The sequence below is a fragment of the Nanorana parkeri genome, unplaced genomic scaffold, assembly GCF_000935625.1.
Source record: "Nanorana parkeri isolate BGI_ZX_2015 unplaced genomic scaffold, ASM93562v1 scaffold309, whole genome shotgun sequence".
NCBI lineage: Eukaryota > Metazoa > Chordata > Amphibia > Anura > Dicroglossidae > Nanorana > Nanorana parkeri.
In genome coordinates, this window is record NW_017306577.1 from 1,210,599 (window position 1) to 1,234,118 (window position 23,520).

The 23,520-nt window shown below is 47.3% G+C and overlaps 1 long non-coding RNA gene across 1 annotated transcript in view; it reads right to left on the reverse strand.

The window, feature by feature from the left end:
* The window catches only part of LOC108788165, a 21,778-nt gene extending 21,482 nt beyond the window's left edge, over positions 1-296 (reverse strand). The window contains exon 1 of the long non-coding RNA XR_001941320.1: positions 286-296. This is a non-coding gene — a long non-coding RNA (uncharacterized LOC108788165). The remainder of the gene's footprint in view (positions 1-285) is intronic.
* Between the last annotated feature and the right edge of the window lie 23,224 nt (positions 297-23,520).

The window sequence follows — 23,520 nt, forward strand, 5'->3', positions numbered from 1 at the left end:
TCACATTGGGAAGGGGGAAGCCATTCTACAATTGTAGACAATATTAGATATGGGGGGAGGGGTGGGTTTAAATAAAGTGGTGAAAATGTCTCAGTGGTGCAGAGGACTGTCCTTGGACCCACAGCCCGGGGTATATTTATATAAACATTCACTGCAGGTGAATCTTCCTGGTGCAGGTGTTGATTCACTCCCAGTTCCATTCAATGCTTTTATGCCCCCCTAGGATCACACAGAGTCCCTGTGCAGTGCAGGCTGTTCATGATGTGTCAGCAGCTCTCACATGACGCTCCTCTCTCTGACAGTCTGGCCCGCGGCGACCACAAACAGGTCACATTGTAGAGAGTCTGAGACGCCGGAGCTGTGTGAAAGTGACACGACAAGTCTACATGAAGACATTCCCGACGTGTCACACTACACGCCAACAGTATCATTGTTCAGAAGGATCCCGCCTTTTATCATTCCCAAGCTGTCCTTCAGCTCCAGTGACTTTGTCTAGACTGAGATCATGTCAGCAGTCTGCTGCAGGCAGGAGGAAGCATTTTCCCAGCCCCCCCTTCCCCAGTGATCAGACTGCTGCAGGCAGGAGGAAGCATTTTCCCAGCCCCCCCTTCCCCAGAGATCAGACTGCTGCAGGCACAAGGAAGCATTTTCCCAGCCCCCCCTTTCCCAGTGATCAGCCTGCTGCAGGCAGGAGGAAGCATTTTCCCAACCCCCCCTTTCCCAGTGATCAGACTGCTGCAGGCAGGAGGAAGCATTTTTCCAGCCCCCCCTTTCCCAGTGATCAGACTGCTGCAGGCAGGAGGAAGCATTTTCCCAGACCCCCCTTCCCTAGGGATCAAGCTTCTGCAACCTCATAGTTCGAGCCCACGTGTGACAATGAAACTGTCACACGTCGGCTCCATAGATCGGGAAGTGAGCGAACACATACCGTCGCTCGCTCACTTCTCGATCATGTCCCTGCAGAGAGCCGTGACTGTCAGTCACGGATCCCCACAGTGATTCCCCCCTCCCTGCTCTGATCCTCCAGCGCTGACTGGCGGAACGGACGTGGGAGGGGGCGGGTACAGCTGGCTCTGCCTCTAGATAAGCGGAGCCAGCTGTCACTCACGCAGCTGGGTGGATCTGGACAGTAATGGGATCCATCCCGGCTGCGGCGTCTCAGTATACCGCGAGCTGTAGCTCCCTATATACCGAGCTTTGTGTGATGGGAGGACGTTAGTTTGTGTCCTCCCGTTACCCTAAAGAGAACTATGGGGAAAAACACTGACTCCATAGTTCTCCTTTAAGGGTCGATAGGTTTTGGGTGGGTGGCATCAGTTGAAGATCTGCACATTCTTATTGAGTTCCTTCGGATGAAGTATCTACCATCAGTCTGCATTAGAGGATCGGAATACGCCCCGGGTCTGGCGTCACGCTGTTTTCTGTCGGTTCGCCGCTGCGGTCTGGGAGCGTTTTGCACACACGTGTTTGGATGTGGTTATTGTGGGTGAATATCCCCGGATGTGTTTATCCTGGCTTTTCCTACGGAACCCGGGGGTGGGATGCCGTATGGATTTCCCCATGTTTACTCTTTGCGGTCACAGGAATATCACACGCCAAATAAAACACGCGACAACAAGCTGCGGAGAGCGGCGGCCAAATCGCCTCGTCACATGACCCCTCAAGGAACAGTTTAGCCTCTGGGCAGCGATTGGCAGGGATGTCGTATTGACAATAAAAGCGTTCGAGATTGTATGACACGGAAGGATCGCCTGCCAGGCCGGCTCAGCTGTCCCCCAGCAACTGGCCAGAGGGCACAAGTGCCGGCCCTTCACAATGACTCACAGGCCCAACTGGGGGCGAAAACAGCAACCTGCGGCCTGGCAGTGTACGGGGCGCTCAGCATGCCGCCCTTTACTGACGGCCGTCGAACCATGCTGGGACTTTTACTGACCTATTTAAAGGGCGACTCCACCTCGAACTGACCACCACCAGCGTCCCCGTTCCACCTAAATCCCATTACAAGGTCAAAGGTCGGCCCTACGCTCCCCCAGTTGGTCCTCCGTGATGCAGTTTCTCTTATTATGACATTTGTAACTCTTCCTGTAAATAATAAAGTCATTCCTAAGGAAAGTCTGACACTTCCTGCTTCCTGTGTGCTGAGCCCCGGCACAGGAAGGTGATCCCGGGAACAATTGGAATATTATATTTAGGGAACGATGAGGCCACCCTGAGCGGGGAGAGTGGGCCGAGGGTAGAGCGCCATAGATATAATATCAAAGTGACGCCCACGCACTCCTTTCCTCTTCTATTGTCAATCCTTTTCCAAATGCCACCATCTTTCAAGTGGGCTGGCACCGTGCGGGAAGATTTCTCATGGCCGCGTCCAACAAATGGCGTCATTGTTCATCAGATTTACGTTGTGCCAACTGAAAATGTCACTTAAAGGATCTCAGTCCTCCATCCTTCAGTCTTCTAGCTGACCTCCGTCCTTCCCTTCAGTCTTCTATCTGACCTCCATCCTTCCATTCAGTCTTCTAGCTGACCCCCGTCCTTCCCTTCAGTCTTCTAGCTGACCTCCGTCCTCCCCTTCAGTCTTGTATCTGACCTCCTTCCTTGCCTTCAGTCTTCTAGCTGACCTCCATCCTTCCTTGGACTCTTTCAGCTGAACTCTGTCCTTCCCTTCAGTCTTCTATCTGACCACCGTCCTTCCCTTCAGTCTTCTATCTGACCTCCGCCCTTCCCTTCAGTCTTCTATCTGAGCTCCGTCCTTCCCTTCAGTCTTCTATCTGACCTCCGTCCTTCCCTTCAGTCTTCTATCTGACCTCCGTCCTTCCCTTCAGTCTCCTATCTGACCTCCGTCCTTCCCTTCAGTCTTCTATCCGGCCTCCGTCCTTCCTTTCAGTCTTCTAGCTGACCTCCGTCCTCCCCTTCAGTCTTCTAGATGACCTCCATCCTTCCTTTCAGTCTTCTAGCTGACCTCCTTCCTTCCCTTCAGTCTTCTATCTGACCTCCGTCCTTCCCTTCAGTCTTCTATCTGACCTCCGTCCTCCCCTTCAGTCTTCTATCTGACCTCCGTCCTTCCCTTCTCCTCTCCTGGGCTGAAATGGCTTCCTCTGATTTCACTGCACACTGGGAGCTCCTCATAATGACCTCAATGCCGCCATTGGTATAAAATCGCCCTTCTGACGTGTCCCATATTTATAACAGGCGGATAATGTCTTATACATTGTGACAAGTCAGGAATCTATTAAACCCGCCGTGACGTCATCGCGCATGCACAACCATCTAATTGACGCCTGCCGGCGGCCATCTTGGTAGTGGATGCCGGCAGAGAGAGAGGGGACGTTCACCCGGCAGGATGAGGTATGCCCCCGGGTCCCCTCCTCTCTCCTGAAAGACAACATTCCATATTTTGGTGCCTACTATAGCATGTCTGCAGTCTCTGACCTTGTGCAGGGTGACTGGTCTTGTCTCCGCCCCTTCCTGTAATAAAGACCACTCGCTGCTGCTCTCTGTCCATGTGCAGGTGACTGGTCTTGTCTCCGCCCCTTCCTGTAATAAAGACCACTCGCTGCTGCTCTCTGTCCATGTGCAGGTGACTGGTCTTGTCTCCGCCCCTTCCTGTAATAAAGACCACTCGCTGCTGCTCTCTGTCCATGTGCAGGTGACTGGTCTTGTCTCCGCCCCTTCCTGTAATAAAGACCACTCGCTGCTGCTCTCTGTCCATGTGCAGGTGACTGGTCTTGTCTCCGCCCCTTCCTGTAATAAAGACCACTCGCTGCTGCTCTCTGTCCATGTGCAGGTGACTGGTCTTGTCTCCGCCCCCTCCTGTAATAAAGACCGGTCGCTGCTGCTCTCTCTCCTTGTGCAAGGTGACTGGTCTTGTCTCCGGCCCCCTCTGCAGGCGGCCTAAAGTGATCTGGGATTGAAAAAATGCCTTCTTGGCACAGAGCGAAATTCTACCCTTTGCGGCCATTGGGGAATATACTGAAATGAAAGTATGTGCGCCCAGGAGTTCAGCCTTGAAATCTTGGCAGCTATGTTGCCGCGTTCCGCCGGCATCCCTCTATAAATGGGGCCCTCTGTGTCCCGTAAGGGCCGAGCGGCGATAAGGTCGAGGGCTCTGTGGCCAGCGATGAAGGCCTCATTGTGCGCCGTCTGGGCCGAGAAGCTTTCCTCGCACCCGCCACAGCCGCCGCGCAGAGAATGAAGCAGATTAGCGCTTCCTTTGTATCCCACGCAGAGCGCGGCTAAAAGTGAACGGCGGGGTCACCCCGGGGCCACTTGTGGTTGAAGGAGGTTTTAATTTAGTGCCGTTCAGTGACATGCCAAGTGTCTGGCCGGTGAATCGTGCGCCCTCTCCATGTCCCATCACAAGGGGGGGGGAGGGGGGTGACGGAGCAATTAAGAGACGCAACAATATATGACATTTTTTTTGTCTTGATACCTTTTACTTCGGCACTAAATCATGTGGACAGTGCGAGTCTGTGCGCCGGTGACACGGCAACAATGGAGGAGATGAATCCTTTTATGGGTTATCGCTGGACACAAAGACGCTTGTTTGGATCGCGTTTTCTCAAGTTTTGTGGAATTAAAATACCAAACTTTTTATTGCAGTTTTCAATAGTACATCTATTATGGGGAGATTACCCTCTCACTTCCTGTCCCGGTGACACCAGGGCAAGAAATGAGAGGGTGCGGGTGTCACCGAAACAGGAAGACAGAGTGTGATAAAAACTGGAGAGGTCTTCTAACCCCTCTCCGCTCTTCTAATTAAAGTGTAGATAACCCCTCTCTTCATATTAAGGTGTATCTAACCCCTCTCTATTCTTCTAATTAAGGTGTATCTAACCCCTCTCCTCTCTTCTAATTAAGGTGTATCTAACCCCTCTCCTCTCTTCTAATTAAAGGGTATCTAACCCCTCTCCTCTCTTCTAATTAAAGTGTATATAACCCCTCTCTTCATATTACGGTGTATCTAACCCCTCTCTATTCTTCTAATTAAGGTGTATCTAACCCCTCTCCTCTCTTCTAATTAAAGTGTATCTAACCCATCTCCTCTCTTCTAATTAAGGTGTATCTAACCCCTCTCCTCTCTTCTAATTAAAGTGTATATAACCCCTCTCTTCAAATTACGGTGCATCTAACCCCTCTCTATTCTTCTAATTAAGGTGTATCTAACCCCACTCTTTTAATTAAGGTGTATCTTAAGGTGGCCATACACTTTACAACGATCTGCCTATCTTGGACAGGCAGATCGTACTTGCGATCATCGCAAGCCGCGCCCCCCCTGAGGGGCGGGCTTCCGATGACTGCAATGAGGGGCGGGGTTCCGATGACTGCAATGAGGGGCGCCGCGCCCCCCCTGAGGGGCGGGCTTCCGATGACTGCAATGAGGGGCGGGCTTCCGATGACTGCAATGCTGAACGGGCAGTGTGTGCACACCGGCCCGTTCGGCAGTCATCTCTCGATCATGTTAAAAACCAGCCGAAAATCGTACGATTCTCACCTGGTTTACCAACATGCTCGAAATACAAAAGTCGTGCGACCGTACAGTAGAAACAGTCGCACGCCTTCCATACACTGCACGATTCTCGTACGATCGCGGGCTTTCCCGCGATTCTTTATACAGAACTCAGCAGTGACAGCTCCCATAGACGCCTTATAGCTCAAAGCCAGTGATTGTGAACAGGCTGATTCATTGAATTCATTGAACTGCAGGCACCCTCATTTGTCCTGATTTTCCCACAATAAAGAAGTCAGGAATGGTGCCCCCCCACGGCTCCCACCCATAATTGGAATGTCAGTTGTTTGAGGATTTGGCATCTCACGATTCACGTTTTTACTATTATGAATATCTCCAAATAGCAGAAATAGTTTCTGAATGAAACAGGCAACGCGGCAAACAAACAGCCTCAGGAAACCACCAACCACAGAGCTGCACACGCCTCGCCGGCGGCCACCTGAGCAATAACAATGCATCACAGTCCCCCGGGAGCCGGACCAAAGCTGAGCCCCTGACTGCATGATTCACCATTAGGTGTCCTCTCCATCCGGCACCCAATGCAAAGCAAACTGCAGCTCGCGGCCCCTTCGGAAGAGCCTCCGCGGGAAGTTGTGTTCTTTATTACTCAGCGGCTCGGCACTTCCTCCGCCGGCTCGCAGGAAGCTGCTTTTCTTTTCTCTTTTCAGTACTCGGCCGTCTTACTTTATTCTCTGGATGGTCTCCAGGCCGGGGCGCTTCAGATGCTTAGCCAGATACAGCTGCTCCGTGAGTCACTGACAAGCTTCGGTCGGTGCCAGCGCTGAGCGCCCGGCCCATGGCAGCCGTCTGCACAGCATCTTCGGAGTGGACCTGTGCTTAAAGCTGAAGCTTAATCTGCTTATACTCTATTTTGCTTTCCCTGACCCTCCCCATCAATTAAATCTTTTTGTTTCTGATAAATATTTTAACTTGTTCCACATGGGCAGGTCGTGGCCGGTGGGAGGGGCCGGCAGGGTGCCGTACATAGCTTCCTGAAAACATTACAGCACCCTGCCTCAGTACACCACTCAATATACCTCTGCTCTGATGCAAGCAGTGGGCTGGCTCATGGGAGGAGTTATGCAAATATCAAAATGCCTTGATGGGCTGATGTCAGTCAGGAGGAGTCGGTGTTCCTGGGCAGATTGCATTTGCATGCAGACCACCCCAGGTAACGACCACATGTGTGATGCTGAGCCTCCATTATTGAAAGAACTGATATCCAATGAATTAAAGGGGTGGGGCAGGGACATGGAGGAGGAGTTATGCATATATTAAAATCCCTTGATAGGTGGATGGCAGTCTGGAGGAGTGGGCGTTCCTAGGCAGTTGGCATTTGCATGCAGTCAGCCTAAGGTAACACCCACATTCTAAACCTCTATGACTGAAAGAACTTAAAGCCAATGAGTGAAAGGGGCGGGCCGAGGACAGCCAGGCTGTAGTGGAAAGGGCTAGATGATGCTGGACCTCTAACCCTAATGATAACCCTGGCACTAACCCTAACCGTACCCCTAACCCTAGCGCTAATCAGCGTCACTCTTGGACATAATAGAAATGTTTTTTTTACACTGGAGTTGTTCTTTGACACCTCCACCAGCCGGGGCCCCTCTGAATCTGGAGAACTCTAACAGCGTTCACCCTACGAGCGGCAACATTTTGGAATGTCAGTAAGTTGGTTGTATCCGAGCGCAGAGACGGCAGGCAAGGTCGACTATGAAGGTTTGGCCCGGTTTGTTATGTTAAACCCTCCTAAGCAAATGGTGATCTTTCCACGGATGAATCAGCCAGGAAGGGGGGGAAACAAACAGCTATAAGTCAGGAAGCCATTTGATACTGCGGACATCGCTCAGCCAAGACGCTGCCGGGAGTTCTGAAATGTTTAACGTAAGAGCGGAAAAAATCCAGAAAAAGGGATACTTAGTAGATTCGCTCCCTCATCTGCTCACACCGGCTGATCGGAACCCCACAAAGTGATTAGGGATCGGTCAGTGTGAATAAAAAATGTGCAATGTTTGCTGCAGAGAGACTCCTGCTTTGCACCTTAAAGTTTGCGGCCCATTCTGGTGTCCTGGCACTCGACTTGTCTATCAGATAATAAACTCTAATGTTTTATTTAAAGATAAAACCAGCGTCATCTCTCCCTTTTTATATTGTGTTCTAACCAAGCTGCTTACCTACTGTTCAGCAACTGTACAATATATGTGGCTATTGTCTCTCAGCTAATATACGTTCTAATGTTTATCATACGATAAAACCTACCTTATCCCTCCTTTTTATATTTTGGCCTATCCAAGATTCTTACCTACGGTCCAGTCACTGCACAATATTTGTGGCTCTTTTCTCTCAGATAATTCACTCTGGGTTTTTTTCCCAAGAGAATGCATGCCTCATCTCTTACTGTTTTATTGTAGCCTAACCAACCTGCTGTGCAATATTTGTGGCTATTGTCTCTCAAATAATACACTCTAATGTTTATTTTAAGATACAACTTGCCTTCTGTCTCCCGCTTATATTGGGGGCCTTATCAAGCAGGTTAAATACAGTGCAGTAACTGTACAATATTTATGGCTATTGTCTCTCAGGTAATAAGCTCTAGTGTTTATTGTAAGATAAAACCTGCCTGGTCCCTCCTTCTTAATATTGTGGCCTATCCAAGATGCTTACCTACTGTCTAGCCACTGTACAATATTTATGGCACTTTTCTCTTAGATAATACACACTGAGGACAATTTATCAAAACTGGAGCAGACAAAATCCGGAGCAGATTTGCACTGCAACCAATCAGCTTCTCTGGCTCATTTTCAAATCTTACCTGAGCAAACTGAAGAGAGATGCTGATTGGTTGCCATGGGCAACTGCTCCAAATTGTGTCTGCTCCAGTTTTGATAAATTCCCCTCTGGTTTTTTTTCAAGATAATACATGCCTCAACTTTTCCTTTTTTATTGTAGCCTAACCAACCTGCTGTACATTATTTATGGCTATTGTCTCTCAAATAATGCACTCTAATGTTTATTTTAAGATACAACCTGCCTTCTGTCTCCCGCTTATATTGGGGCCTTATCAAGCAGGTTAAATACAGTGCAGCAACTGTACAATATTTGTGGCTATTGTGTCTCAGCTAATACACTCTAATGTTTAGTTCAAAATAAAACATTCCTGGTCTCTCCATCTTATATTGTGACCTAACCAAACTACTTACCTTCTGTGCAGCAACTGTACATTTGTGGCTTTTGTCTCTCAGATAATACATTTTAATGTTTATTTTAAGGTAAGACCTGCCTCGTCTCTCCCTCTTATATTGTGCCCTAACCAAGATGCTTACCTACTGCACAGCCATTGAACAATATTTGTGGCTGTTGTCTCTCAGATATTACACTCCAATTTCTTTTTTAAGATAAAAACTGACTCATCGCTGATGGTGACTTGCTTTCAGCTTTTGAGTATACAGTAATAGACTCAGAAAAAAAAGATGGAAATATTTGTAACAGTTCTTATCAGATTATAAAGCAGGTTCCTGTTTTCAAATGAGAAAGTGTCACAATAAAGCCCAATGGAACGTTCAGTTGAATTTAGCTCAACACATTCCAGGTGCATCAAAACGAAAGGCATGCAAAGTCCTACAGCTTGTTTTCTGTAGAAGCCAGAGTAGAAAACCCACCTATCAGCATTCTGCAGAGAAGGACCCCCTGCGCTCTGTGTGGAAGCAGTGGTCTCTCTGAAGAGGTGTGACACACCCACTGCTGAGTCAAAACTATAGCTCTGCCACCAGCAAAGCTCATTATCTCTTCTGATTGGAGCGCTCTGGTTTTGACTCAGCAGGCAGCGCGTCGAAATTCTACAGAGAGACCACTACTTCCACACAGAGAGCAAAGGACCTTCTATGCAATATGCTGGCAGGGGACAGGCTTGTCTACAGAAGCTGTGGCTGCTTTCTTGTAAGACTTTTCATGCCTTTTGATTTGATGCATCTGGAAGGTATTTCGCGGAATTAAAACCTAAATTAAAAAGTTGAGTTGGGCATTGATGTGTTCCTAAAGCTTTGCAAAGTGTTCTTTCCCACAGGGATGATGATGAGACATGTGCACAACAAAAAAATTAGTTTCCAGACGAAACAAATTAAAAATCAAAAATGTTTTCATTCATTTCGTCAAAGGAAACAAATCTTTATGTTGTTTCGGATTCGGAGGCAATGAAACTGCACAACAAGCGGCGGCCAAATCGGGTATCCCAAGATCTACTCCAAGAACGCGCCGGTGGCTGATCTGGCCACTGCTCGTTCAGCGTGTGACGTCACCGTCAGGTGATGTCATATGCTCCACCTCCAAGATGGCAGCGGGCATGCGCAGAACACGCTGGCAGCCAATATGGCTGCCGCCATGTTCTGAAAATGAATTTATGTATGCCCATATATCGTTCTAGTATATTCGGGCATATAATAACTTCGTTATTTCAGATTCGGACGAACCGCCGAATCAACTGAATTACGTTGATTTGCAGGTTCATCAGAATCCGAATGCACATGTCTAATGATGATGCTAAACAAGCATTGTTATGTGGTGCACTGCATGCACCATTCGGGGCAAGGCATGTTGGTGCATTGTGCTGAGCTGCAATGCACATCAGTGGGCGAGGTCTATTCTGATGCCATTCTAATTAATTATTATACAGGATTTATATAGCGCCAACAGTTTGTACAGCGCTTTACGATATAAGGAAGACATTACAATCACAATACAATTCAAGACAAGATGGTAAGGAGGGCCCTGCCCCTGAGGGCTTACAATCTAAAAGGGAGGGGCCAGTGATACATGAGGAGGTAGCTGTGTGGGGATGAATTGTATGAGAATGTGAGGGTTCAGTGGTTAGGTTGACGTGGGATAGGCTTCCCTGAAGAGATGAGTCTTAAGGGATCGCCTAAAGGCAGTCAGAGTGAGAGATAGACGGACAGGTTGGGGTAAGGAGTTCCAGAGGATGGGAGAGACTCTAGTGAAGTCCTGGAGGCAAGCATGGGAGGAGTTGACAAGGGAGCTGGAAAGCAGGAGGTCTTGGGAAGAGCGGAGGGGACGGTTAGGGTGATACTTTGAGACAGGGTTGGAGATATAGCCGGGGGCAGAGTTGTGGATGGCTTTATAAGTGGTTGTTAATATTTTGAATTGTATCCTTTGGGCTATTGGAAGCCAGTGCAGGGATCGGCAGAGGGGGGTGGGGGATGGAAGCCAGTGCAGGGATTGGCAGAGGGGGCACCGCATTTCACCGAGGCAGGTAACTTGTATTGCAGTACGCTGCTATACAGTATATCGTATGGTAACATTGTATGAGCTGGCTGTAACACTGGTCCCAATGTAAAATATCTGTGAAGACAATTGTTATAACAATGTGACTTACAAAGACATTCCGACTCAGGTTTTTAAGTCTAAATCGCAGGTCCTGCCTGGGACAGCCGGACTTTTTTTTTTTCCTTGCAATTACTTGTTTCAAGAGTGGAGAAAAAAAAGAGAGAGAGAGGGAGCGAGCGGTATTAAACGTGAGACATATATCACGGGACCCGCAGTTTTTGCATTTTATTTGTACAGGTGCATTGTAACGCGCCCGCTGGTGTGAACATTTTCCACACGGTTATTCCTGGCAGCGCTCCAGCGCCATTCGCCTTATCCTAATGACTTCCCCTCCCCCCCTCCTCTTCTCTGGGTTTAATGGTGGACTTTAAGGGTGCGCAGAAAGCAAATAAATAAACAGTGAAAACTCATAAGCTCGCGGCCCCCCCAATATCTGCTACGTGGATTTCTTTTTAGGGGGGCCGCGGGACTGGCTGGGCCACATCAAAGTTACCGTTTGATAACAGGAGGGGGAATCGTGTGGGGAAAAAAAGATATTTTGTCCTTTAAATACAACACCCGGGAGACCCGTTCTGGAGCCTCGGCTCGTGCTGAGAATGCAGTTTAAGGGTTTAAAGAGAAGCTTTCAGCAACAAGTTAAATCATTCTGCGAACTGCGAGTAGTTAAACATAGGGAGGGGGGGTGTGTGTAAAGTTAGGTATATAGGTTTTCTGTTTCTGAAATAAACTTTACTGTTCCCAGCTGTGGATTCCTAAAGTGCAGCTTCCAGTGACTTTACCAATCTCTGCAAATACATTCCTGATCATTTAGAATGAAGATCGAGTGGCTTTGTGGCAGCACTGCGACTTGCGGTAAACAAACCGCTTAACAGATGATTCGATCTGGGTATAAGGTTAGCTAAAGATTGAAGAAATGCTTCCTCTTGCCTGCAGCAGACCGGTCACTCGGGGAGGGGAGACTCAGGAAATGCTTCCTCCTGCCTGCAGCAGACTGATCACTCGGGGAGGGGAGACTCAGGAAATGCTTCCACCTGCCTGCAGCAGACTGATCACGCGGGGAGGGGAGACCGAGGAAATGCTTCCTCCTGCCTGCAGCAGGCTGATCTCTGGCAGGGGGAGACAGAGGAAAGGCTTCCACTGGCCTGCAGCAGGCTGATCACTGGGGGAGAGTAGACAGGAAATGCTTCTTGCCTGCAGCAGACTGATCACTGGGGGGGGGGAGGAGACTGAGGAAATGCTTCCTCCTGTCTGCAGCAGACTGATCACTAGGGGAGGGGAGACCGAGGAAAGGCTTCCATTGGCCTGCAGCAGGCTGATCACTGGGGGAGGGTAGACAGGAAATGCTTCTTGCCTGCAGCAGACTGATCACTGGGGGGGGGGAGGAGACTGAGGAAATGCTTCCTCCTGTCTGCAGCAGACTGATCACTGGGGGACGGGAGACTGCTGAGGAAAGGCTTCCTCCTGCCTGCAGCAGAGTGATGGCATTATTTCAGCCTAGGTGGAGTCACAGGGCTGAGGTTTAAGAATGGCTTTTTAATTATTAGACTTTTTTTTGCTATTGCTGTATTTTATGACCTCTAAAGTTACTAAATGGTCCACTTAATGAACTGCTGCAGGTCACACTGCTCTTTTTTTTAAATGTCCTTTTATGCTTCACCCACAATCCCATCCCATGCTGGAAATGCAATCATTTAAGTGTGATACATTTTGGGGCCCATTCATACTTGTGATTTGTGGCAATTCATGCTAAACAATGTGTTACCACAATGCACAGCAATGCACCTGCTCTGAGTGCAGTGCGGTGCAGTGCCATTCAATGTACAGTAGAGCCCAACACACAATGCACCGCAGCGCACCACAACGCGTATACCGTGTGATTGTGCCGCATTGGTAAAAGAAAGATCAAGCAAGATCAAAGGTAACTGCTCCAGGGGCCCGGAATAAAGAAGATATGCTCACCTGATCCTCCAACCTGTGCAAGTGAAAGCTTACCTCTCTCCCCCACCGCTCTGGATGTGGTATGTTTCTCGGTGTCCTCACATCTCATGCAACTCAATGGACTGTATTAGACGTGATGACGTCAGCGGGGCTCAGACCACTGGAGCCCAGGAGAGAAGAGGGGGGGGAATCAGGTGAGTATATTTCTTTTATTTGAGTATGCGGGAGTTGCCCCACTGCAAGGGTTAATTTTTTGCATGCCTGGAGTTCTTCTTTAACACACCATTATGGAATGTGTCAAGGTGCACGGGCCCTTACATTCAACCTTTTGGCCTAAATCCAAGAAAACATTTTATATAGAAAGAAATGTATTAATTAGCATAAAATGCGATGTAACAATTGTATATATACTATATTACCAAAAGTATTGGGACGCCTTTACACGCACATGAACTTTAATGGCATCCCCATTCTTAGTCCGTAGGGTTCAGTATTGGGTTGGCTCCGCCCTTTGCCGCTATAACAGCTTCAACTCTTCTGGGAAGGCGTCCACAAGGTTTAGGAGTGTGTCTATGGGAATGTTGGACCATTTGTGAGGTACTGATGTTGGGGGAGGGGCTCGCAGGGGGAGGGGCCCGCAGTCTCCGCTCTAATTCATCCCAAAGGTGTTCTATGGGGTTGAGGTCAGGACTCTGTGCAGGCCAGTCACGTTCCTCCCCCCCAAACTCCCCCATCCATGTCTTTATGGTTTGCGCACTGGTGCGCAGTCATGTTGGAACAGGAGTATAAACTCCTCCCACAAAGTTGGTAGCATGAAATTGTCCAAAATGTCTTGGTGTGCTGATGCCTTAAAAGTTCCCTTCACTGGAACTAAGGGGCACAATATAGTGTAGAATGCGATGTAACAATTGTATATAGAATGCGATGTAACAATAGTTATTAGATTGTAATGTATGTACATCATCTATTCAGTCTGTTATCACCCGGGGGTGAGTTCGGTGGGTGTGAGTTCGGGGTTTGAGTTCGGGGTGTGAGTTCGGGGTGTGAATTTGGGGTGATGGTCCACCTTTCCCAGTACAACAAAACCCTTCCTGGCACCAGGCAAGATACTAAATCCACCTTAACACAGAAAGAAATTGCAGCCCAATTTAAGTATGTAGTAGTTGGCCTGCGTTCTCTCTGAAAACCGCTGTGCCAGGGTTGCCGCGGCGACGGCATCAACAAATATTTGGAGCAATGTGACACCTTCCACTAAACATTGTGAAAAATGTTTTTTTTGGGGGGGAGGGAGGGGCCTGTCAGTCAGGTGACTTCTGCTTTCTGAAAACAGCCTTTTGTCCGGTCCCTGCAGTCTGCAAAGAGAGAGCCGAGCGCAGTCACTAAGACAAATACAGGAAAGCCGGGGCCCTGCCTAGCGACCAGACGCTGCGCCTAATCCCCTGCCAATCACGCTAAAACAATCAGAGCAAAGTGCACTAAAGACAAGCGCTATTTAAAGAGAACCTGTCACCCACTGAACACAATTGCAGGCAAAAGCACACAGAAAATCACACATTGTACTTGCAGCGATTTCCTTTCCATAAATGACTTTCTATTCACTTGCATTGTGTACATGATAGAAAATGTGATTACTCCAGGAAGAGTCAATTCCCTACATACAGTTCCTTGTATAATCACAGATCACGGCTGGCTCCGCCCAGCTGTCATTTGCGTGGATTCGGCCGACCTTTCTCCATGCTTCGCCTGTCAGTACGGCTCAGCCGAGCCGAAGCATATGCGTTCGGCGCAGCTGAGCCGCTTGGCTGCCTCCGGCTGCTGTACGGGCTAATGTGAATAGCTTGCACAGCAGCCCTTCGGTTCGACTGAACGGAAGGGCTCCGGTGGCAAAGAGAGCCGAAGGATAAGCCGCAGCTACGACTGGATCCTTCAGCTAATTTGTGAATAACCCCCTAAGAAATATGAAATACACATTTGTTTTTTATGATTTGCACGAAAAAGGTTTTAAATTGTTCATGTCGGACTTTCTAAACCTTTTTAACAAGAGGATTCCTTAAAAATAAGTTCAGGTCTCAGGGAAACCCTGATAATAATGATTATATTTACCACCCAGAGCTGTTCTCTGGGACAACAACTGTTATGCTAATTGTAGAATTGTACACTATATACATGTGAATTGATAAGTATATTATATTTGACTGGCGTTGTTCTTTAATCCTCATATGACATATAAACTCCCTGGCAGATCGTTGTAGTAACACGCTTACACGGAAAACGTTTCTGGAAAATGTTCCTTTTAATTTTTATGAAGACCCCCGGGGGCCACCGTCCTCCTTCCTGCCCTTGTTTTGACCTGTTTCATGTTGATTGTCATTTGGCAATCTTCAAAGTTTTGAATGTAGAGGGTAAAGAGGGTTTCCACCGTCAGAGGGAGAGAGCATAGCTTTGGAAATGATACATTGTATTTTGTCCGGCCAATAAAATGTATTTGAATTTGAGAGAGAGCGGGGTGGGTGGCAATCGGATGCTTTAAAGGAGAACTAATGGGATTAAGGCTTTTCCCCATAGTTCTCCTTAGGGTAACGGGAGGACACAAACTAGCGTCCTCCCGTCACAGGCTGCGTTCACACTTTGTTGGTGCATTGTGCTGCGTTACAATGTGGGGAGATGAAAAATCCTCCCTTGCAGAGGGGCTTTCCTAGCACTGAAAGGGTTAAATGCTCATCTATGCCTAGGGTACCAATAACAAGGACTTTTACTTACCCTCTCCATTGTCCTTCCCAGCAGCCGGCTCTCTCCTCTTCTCCTTGACACTCCAGGTTGTGGGTGGTGCCTTGGCATCCTCATGTACAATGCATGAAGCTATGTACAGCACTCTGCCCAGCCCTCCCACCAGCCGGCATTGCACATTGAAGCACAGAGACCCAGTGTGTGTAATGAAAATGGAAACATGTCAAAAGAATGTTGATGAGTTGTTAAATTGCAAATCTTAAATCGAATCAATCGCTAAAGCCAAAACCTAAATTAAAGTGGCCAGGGGGCCGGGCATGTGATACTCCCGCAAGTGAATCGGATGCTGAAGATTTTTCAGCTACATAAACTCTTCGAAAAAACAAAGATTGGCAGCGTGGGGACTCGGTATGTATGACCTCTTCTGTATGTTCCCCCTATGTTATGAAGAAGAAGAGAATGGGAAGTGTTCTGTAGTCTTAGAACACATTCTGCCCTGCACAGGAAGTGTGTTACTGGCAGAATCACCAGTAACAAAAAAAAGGCTGAAAACTAATGCAGCCACCACATCTAAGGACAGCTAAGCTGCAATATATTTCATTTTTGTTCCTGGGTTCAGGGCCGGAGTTACTCTCTCTGCTGCCCCAATGCCAGGTTCCTCAATGGGCCCCCCCTCTGTACGCAGGCTGCATACAAGTGATCACGGCCACATTGCCAAAATCACTTGTAAAAAACAAGCTATACATTTAGCTCTGCTTGCCCAAAGCCGGGCTAAATGTAGAAGACAACTACCCGCCCGGCGCCCAGAACTGCATGTCCTGGGCATCGGGAGATAGGAATTCCACACCCCCGCCGCCCCTCTACTCCCTGCTGCCACAAGGCCGGGCCTCGGTTGGCCTTGTGGGAAATTCCGGCCCCGCTTGAGTTTAGATATTCTTTAAAATCTTTGTACATCACCAAATCTTCTGAAAAGATCTACTTCAAAGTGAACCGACAAGGAAAAACTTTGCAATCTTTAACCATAAGCAGTGTGAGAACCTCTCAGAACGAGGAGGAAATGCTCCCATGACAGCAGATAATATTTCATTATTGTTACTTCGTGCTCGCTCAAACACCTACAAGTCCGAACATAACGCCGATCCTCTTATATTGAAGAGCGCAATGGAAAATACATTGTTGTGAATGTGTCACAAAGATTTATGTGCTTATGTCTTAGTTTAAAGGAGAACTATGAGGGGAGTGCTTTTCACTCACCTCATAGTTCTAGCCGACCTGTGACAATGAGACTGTCACAGGTCGGCTCAGTAGATCGGGAGGTGAGCGAACACATACCGGCATTCGCTCACCTCTCGATCCTGTCACAGCTCTCTGCCGTGACAGGGGAGGGGCTGGATTCCCCGCTCCCCGCTCCGATCCGCCAGCGATGACTGGCGGAACGGACGGTACAGCTGGCTCTGCCTCTAGATAGGCAGAGCCAGCTGTCAGTCACGCAGCTGGGCGTCTCAGTATACCGCGAGCAGCAGCTCACGGTATACTGAGTTTAGGGTGACGGGAGGACGCTAGTTTGTGTCCTCCCGTTACCCTAAGGAGAACTATGGGGAAAAGATTTAACCCCATAGTTCTCCTTTAACCTGCTTTTTGTTTTTCGGACAATAGGCCAATGCCGCTGCATTGGGTTGCTACACGAGTCTTCTTTGTTCTTCCTGCTGATGTCTGTTATTTAAAATGGACCTTCCAGTAACTAAGACACATAGACGAGTGGCGAGAGAAAGAAGACCGAGTGGTCCATTGAGCCTGACCTCTTCTTTATTTCTTTTTTTTATCCTTTTTTTCTGAGTATAGATCTATGTCTATGCCAAGCATGTTATATTCACTTAGGACTGACTCACTACCTCTGCTGGAGGTCTGTTCCAACCATCAACTGCTCTTCCAGGAAAATAATACTTCCTAAGTTTGGTTTTGAACTCCCCCCCCCCCATATGTAAAGGTTTCAGTCAAGTCCCTCCTTTACCTTCCATCCTGCAGACTGGACATATTAAGTTCCTGCAATCTCTACTGAGATGTTTTATCACCATTTTTGTTGCTCTCTCCTGGACTTGTACTCTCATGTCAATATCTGTTTTTAAGTGAGATCTCCCAAAATCGACACAGTATTCTAAATGAGGTCTAAAGATCTATATAGAGGGATCAGGACCTCCTTCTTCCTGCTGGAAATCCCTCTAGTGATATCTAAAGATTAGGGATATTACTGATTACAATTTTCATGTTCGATTAATCGAAATTCTTTTTAATCGATTAATCGATTCATTTCGATTAAATATAACGCATATACAGATCCAACTCCATTGGCCTATACACATACAGCACAGCAATGAAGTAATAAAATGAACTAGGAATATCTGTATAGAGGAGATCTATTCAACTTAAAAAAAAAAAAACTGGAAATTTCTCTTTATATTTTGCTCATCGACATTCAAAATTATTCTTTTTTTCCAGAGCTTTGCCGCCCCACGTATTTGTGGTGTCTTCTTTTTCCATGTTTGTGATTAATGTGATCAAAGTTATTAAGTTGCCATCTCTGTTCCTGGGAATTGAGTAGGAAAAGAAATGTTGAACAGGATTATATGAAGCAGTGAGCTTCTCCTTCCCTTCCAGTCTCATCTCATTCTGATGCATTGTATTCGTATTTCGATGTTACCCTGAGCTCGGGAACGGTGAAGTTTATTGTCTTCTGTGATGAAATTTCCTTTCCTCTAACACAACAGTCTCCTGTCCTAAACCCACGGCCATGAACATCATCTATCATGTGCTAAACTAATTATACTAAGTGGGCTTCCTAGCCAGACAAGCTGTTTACTGTGTATTCCGGTGGGCCCCTCTGGGATCCGCTCGCTGCGCTGTCATAGGTCAGGTCAAATTTAGACCAGAGGAACACCATTTTAGGAGCTGGGCTCCGGGCACGGAGGATGTGCAGGCACTCCGGAGTGCAGAAGTGGTCCGACAACAATGGGACAAGATGACATGTTACAGTATCTGGGGTTCACATCACGAGGGTTGCCTTTAGGTGAAAACAATAACTGTCTGTGGTGCAGTAGCTCATAGCAACCCGGAATAGTCAGCTTTTCTTAAAGTGGACTTTTCATTAAAATACAAAGCTGCATGAAAAAGTTCCTGATATTTCTCAATGTACAGCGACAGTATCACTTTTCATTAATAAGTCGTCCTTTATCTCCTGCCCAGTGACTTTACCGGGTGCTCCTAACCTTATACCCAAAACTGATGTTCCATACATAGCAACAAGATAATTTTTCAGAAAAGCTCCACCATTTGTCATTAAGAAGCCATCCCTGGGCTCCAGTCCAGTGACTTTGCCTAGGCTGAGATGATGTCATCACTGTGCTTCAGGCAGGAGGAATCATTTTGGTGGATGGCAGAGCGTCCGAAGTGTCTGAGTCTTATCAGCTTATAAGAAATCACCGAAGGATCAATAATATGAATTAAGGAATGCACCGATACCGTTTTTCGGTATCGAGTATGAGGAACGATATTTTTTTTTTGGTACTCGCCCACACACCGAATACTGATACCGGAAGTCCCATTAAGGAAGCCACCCGGCTTCCCAATTAGCAGGGAAGCCGTCTCTATGCTCCCTCGTCACTAGATGGGAGCCGGGTGCCGTGTCATTACATGCAACCCGGCTTCCTGATTGGCCGTGTGAATTTGAAGTCCATGCATACACGGCAACTGTTATTTTTGTAGGTAGTCCCCTATCTCTCGGGGTCATTTGGCTGTCCTCTCCCCACCCACGGCCAGCTTATCAGAACAAACAGACCATTGCTGGAGTCAGCAGGGTGCACTTCGGCCTGCACTCCCCAATGATAACAGGAGACTCTGTGAAATTCCTCGGTCACAGTGACAGTGTTCAATATATAAAGTGGCCCTTGTAGTAAAATGCAACCTGCTCGGGCCCCCCGCCCCTCCCCCTCCCCCCTTCCACTACTGGTAGGGGTGGCCCACATAGCCACCTGAGACACCACACAGCCACTTGAAAGCCCGCATAGCCCACCTGAGAGCCTCCACAGCTCATCTGAGAGCCTGCAGTGTCCACCTAAGAGCCAGCACAGCTCATCTGAGAGCCCACACAGGCCAACTGAGACCCTGGAGACATCAGGGAGCCACCCCGGAACAACACATATGTCGCTTTATATTTATTTTGTATTGCTGTATAATGTATTGCTGGAACTTGTAGTCCTCTATAGCCGGTCTCCTTACTCCCTCCCCTTGCTGTGTCTTCTTGCTCTTTCTCCTGGCTGCCACTCCTCGCTCTCTCTTCTATATTCTCCAAAGAAGAAAATTGCGGCACTAGATCATTCGGGTTTCACTTGAAGAAAAGGTGGCAATCCTAGTGTTTATGCCTACCTCACCTCTGTTTTTCACCAGCGGTGCCCAAGCAAGAATGACGCCACCCTCCTTTGCATCTAGATCCTGGGGAACACAGAGCAGCCGAAAGAAGATGCTTTTGCAACTTACTGGAGCGTCTTCTCGCATGCTCTTCATTCCTCAGGAATCTTCCTTTAGGAGAAGAAGGGGAGTGCCACAGTAATAGCACCAGTCCAGTAAAGTTTTATTGTGCAGGTAAAGAATCCAACGCGTTTCGGGTGCTCAAGACATCCCCCTTCCTCAGGGCTTACAGAGATAAAGGGACTTGGTTTCAAAAGTGGGACAGAAGGACTTGGTTCCGAAAGACAGATAGCGGGACTTGGTTCCAGAAGACAGACAAGGGACTTGGTTCCAGAAGACAGACAGAGGGACTTGGTTCCAGAAGACAGACAGAGGGACTAGGTTTCAAAAGAGAGACAGAGGGACTTGGTTTCAAAAGTGGAACAGAGGAATGTGATAACAAAAGAGAGACGAAGGGGCTTTGAATCAAAAGAGAGTTAGACGGAATTGGTTCCAATACACAGACAGAGGGACTTGGTTCCAAAAGCGTGATAGACGGACTTGGTTCCAAAACAGAGACAGAGGGACTTGGTTCCAAAACAGAGACAGGGGGACTTGGTTCCAAAACAGAGACAGAGGGACTTGGTTCCAAAACAGAGACAGAGGGACTTGGTTCCAAAACAGAGACAGAGGGACTTGGTTCCAAAACAGAGACAGAGGGACTTGGTTCCAAAACAGAGTCAGGGGGACTTGGTTCCAAAACAGAGACAGAGGGACTTGGTTCCAAAACAGAGACAGAGGGACTTGGTTCCAAAACAGAGACAGGGGGACTTGGTTTCAAAACAGAGACAGAGGGACTTGGTTCCAAAACAGAGACAGAGAAACTTAGTTTGATCAAATCAAGTTTATTAATTTAATAACACAGAACAAAAAACATCCACTATCATACATACAGCGGCCTTAAAAGTCATAAAAAAAATCATCATAATAAATAGAATACACCTATATCCATACTTCTACCTCAAAGGTATACAATTCAATTATCGCCGTCAACATGTACTATTATTGGTCCAGCCACACTAACACATTAATATACAACATTGGGACATAAAAAGGGGAACACAACACAAAACCCAAAAGGAGAGGGGGGTGGGGGGAGAAAGGGAAGGAACATGGAGAGCTCAGACAAGCTTACTTATATCATACTAGAGCCTTTCTATAATCATTCTTAATATAAAAAGACCCCGCATCCAAAAAAAATACAAAAATAAATATTTTTCTTTTTTCCTTTTCCCCTCCCCTTCTCTAATCAGTAAAAGTTGTCACGAATACTGTAAAATGTTCAGAGTCCTGGAAGCAGTTCCACACTTCCCAGAGCTGCCTGTACCGCTCACTTTGATCAGAATCCATAGCAACTCATTTCTCCATACGTGCGATTTCGCTCAGACTATTCAGCCACTCCATAATTGGGAGGGACGCGGGGCGACTTCCAGTGCCTCGCAATAGTCTGCCGTGCCGCAAAAAGGAAGAGAAACTTGGTTTAAAAAAAAAGTACAAAGGGACATGGTTCCACAAGGATGGAGGCTCTTAGCTCCAGCACAAGGTTAGGGGGGCTTAGTTCAAGTCCAAGAAGGACAGAGGACTTGGTTCCAAAAGAAAGACTATGGGAGCTATGTGTTCAATCGGCCCACCTAGGTCTCATACCATAATTACAACTTCTTCCAATAACGTCGAGCACATGGTTTGGGTAAAGAGAGTACTTGGCCATGGAAGGTAATGGCAACCTGCCAGATTGATTCCGTTTCTCAAACAAAAATGAACGTATCCTCTATGAGTGTAAGCTACTTTGGGGCAGCAGTTGACATGAGGGGTCCAGAAGGTGGATTTCCTTTTGGGTCCTCCAGTTTCCTTCCACAAGCTATAGACCGTACACAGTACACTCATCACCACCCGCACTGTCTCTCAGTCCTTGATGATCCCTCTTTTCTCCTCAACAGTCCTTCTTTTTGGTCTATTGTAAATACATCTATTATGTCGCTCAGTTACATTCTCCAATACTTTACAGAGAATCGTTTACACCGACACAAAGTTATCCCCCTGCTATATTCATATATTATAATACACATTATTATTATTATTATTATTTCAGTGGCTCTGACATATTTTGCATTACTGTACACTTAGAGAACAAGTTCAACTTTGTGCTAAATATTTTTAATTCCGGGTGCCAGGTGAACTTTGAGTCGTGCGTCTTATCTCGGCGGTGAATTGCAGTCCATGTCCGGGTCTCCCTCTGCTGATTACCCTTCGCTGAGTGCGCACTTCTCATAAGTACTTTGTGGAATCATTTTTTGGGTGTGTAAAAGTCATGTTGTTTTTCTTTCCAGTGTAATAAAACGTTCTCGCCTTTCTGAGCGCGGCTGCGGTGAAAGTTTACATGTAGAGGCAAAGTGCAGTTATTTCAGGCAGTTGTCAGTCCTAATGAGTCCTAGCTGTAGATATAGGTGCAGGCAAGGCGTGATGTTGCTATGTTACTTTATGAAATAATTGTTTAAATTGTTTGTTGCATGTTTTTATAGGCAGTTATGCGACTATGAACTACTAAGCCACTGTGCTGCGCCCCCCAAAACAATTCTTCAACAGAGTAGGGGAAGACCAGAACCCCTGTTATCTCCAAACTAAAGTGAATCTATTGGGTCTGATCTGAGGTCTGAAATACATGCATTGGGGCTGGTCTGACGTCTGAAGTGTATGCATTGGGGCTGGTCTGACATCTGAAGTGTATGCATTGGGGCTGGTCTGAAGTGCACACATTGGGGCTGGTCTAAAGTGCACACATTGGGGCTGGTCTGATGTCTGAAGTGCATGTATGGGGGCTGATCTGAAGTCTAAAGTGTATGCATGAGGGCTAATCTGAGATCTCCGGAGCATGCATGAAGCTGATCTGAGGTCTAAAGAGCATTCATGGGGCTGATCTGAGGTCTGAAGTGCATGTATGGGGGCTGATCTGAGGTCGGAAGTGCATGTATGGGGCAAATCCGAGGTCTGAAATCATGCATTGGAGTAGATGAGGTCTGAAGTGCATGTATGGGGCAAATCTGAGGTCTGAAATCATGCATTGTGGTAGATGAGGTCTGAAGTGCATGTTTTTGCATTTGGGCTGATCTATGATAGGAAGTTTATGTATTGGAGTTTGTAAGTGCATTCATTGGTGCTGATCTGAGGCTGAAGTGCATTAATTGGGGACTGATCTGAGGTGTGAAGTCATGCATGGGGACTGATCTGAGATCTGAAGTGCATTCATTGGGACTGATCTGAGGTCTGAAGTGCATTCATTGGGACTGATCTGAGGTCTGAAGTGCATTCATTGGGTCTGATCTGAGGTCTGAAGTGCATTAATTGGGACTGACCTGAGATCTGAAGTGCATTCATTGGGACTGACCTGAGGTCTGAAGTGCATTCATTGGGTCTGATCTGAGGTCTGAAGTGCATTCATTGGGTCTGATCTGAAATCTGAAGTGCATTCATTGCGGCTGATCCGAGGTGTGAAGTCATGCATGGGGACTGATCTG